Below are 1698 nucleotides of genomic sequence, written 5' to 3'. Positions count from 1 at the left end.
GAATCTGTGTTGGAAGACGTACAGCCAGAATGCTCCTTGGAAGCCAGGATGGCCAGACTGCATCTCTTATACTTTGGACATATTATCAGAAGGGACCAGTCCCTGGAGAAGGATATCATGTTTGGTATAGTGAAGGGTCAGAGAAAAAGAGGAAGACCCTCAACTAGATGGATTGGCACAGTGCTAGCCACATGGACTCAAACATAGAAAAGACTGCAAAGATGTCCCTGAATTGGGCAGTGTTTCATTCTTTTGTTTATATGTTAATTATCAATTGGTACTGACTCAATAGCACCTAACAACAACAACCACACTGTGAATTTTCTCTGTAAGTCTCTTCATCCAAAATGCAAATTTACTTTGACCATTACTATAATCAAAAGCACATATTAAATGACTGCTGATGAGATGCATTTGTCTGTATGATTTTCTGTAGAAAATAAATTGCAAAGAATAAGTTATTGAGCAAGCATGTATTGACTGGTTATGAACTTCACAGACTAAGAAATCCAAATTAGGCAAAGTTGTTAAGGGTAAATAATATCAGAGAAATAAATAGCACTAGCATTCACTGGAAGGATACATTTTATTAGGTAAATAATGAAAGGCAACAAAGAGGATCTCAGGGGATAAGGCAGTATAGAGGAGGAATAATTCCCCTCCCCAATGGGCAGATGACACTCAAACAACCCACTTTTGCTTTTCTATGTCTTTAGGAAAGGACCAATCCATCACTGTGTAAATGAAAACAGCTTCAGAACTCTGGAAGATCACAAATTGAAAAGCTGTCAATTGTTGAAGTTCACTGGAGTTGACAGAATATGAACAATCCCTGCACTGAAAAGACAATCAGTCTAAGTGTTTCTGCAAAGACTGAATTCTGGAAAAGCACCATCCATATTCAGTGACCTGGAATTACTGAGTTCAAAACGAGAGCTCAACTGGAGTGTTTTCCTCTGAGAATGTATATCCAAATAGAAATGTCCAGCAGGCAGGAGATCCTTCAGTTTTGAATTGAAGAGTGATTCAGAGGCCAGAGGTGATTTCAATTCTTAAAGTTGATCTTAGGACAGCCACTCTTCAGGAAAGGTTGAGAGAAAAAGCAGTAGTTCAAGGACTGACCAGATTATGTACATAAGCAGGAACTAGAGGAGGAGCCAGTAGAGGAATACAAGAGAAACTGGGTGATCCAAGAGTGTTTCCTCGTCACAAAGCTAAGAAAATCACAATTGTTGTAGAAAAACCTCTCTTAAGCCATTCATTTCAACTCCTTTCCCACCAAACATTTTTAGCAGCTTTCCCAATGTTAGGAACTGATTTGAATTACACTTATTTTTCAACAAAGACAGCAATGTTGTGGAAAGAGTCATGGGTCAGAAGCCTCAAGGCTGAATCCTGCTGTGACTATGTGTCAGAGCCTAGCTGTGTGAACTTGACGGTACTATAATATTTTGGGTCAAGGCTGCCTGGTCTAAAACCACCAGCTACTGTGAGATTTGATGACATAATGAATATAAAAGCATAGATTGTTGTTGTTGTTGTTAAGTACCTTCGAGTCAGTTGCAACTCATAGCTACCCTATCTGTATAGGGTTCCCAAGGAGGACTGATGGATTTCAACTGCCGACCTTACAGTTCAAACCGACCTTGCGTTCAGTGCAGCGCCATACCAGGACTCCAAAAGCATAGGTAAAGCGCT

This window comes from Chrysochloris asiatica, unplaced genomic scaffold (genome assembly GCF_000296735.1).
Source record: "Chrysochloris asiatica unplaced genomic scaffold, ChrAsi1.0 scaffold00035, whole genome shotgun sequence".
Classification (NCBI taxonomy): domain Eukaryota; kingdom Metazoa; phylum Chordata; class Mammalia; order Afrosoricida; family Chrysochloridae; genus Chrysochloris; species Chrysochloris asiatica.
Note: the sequence above shows the minus strand (reverse complement) of the source record.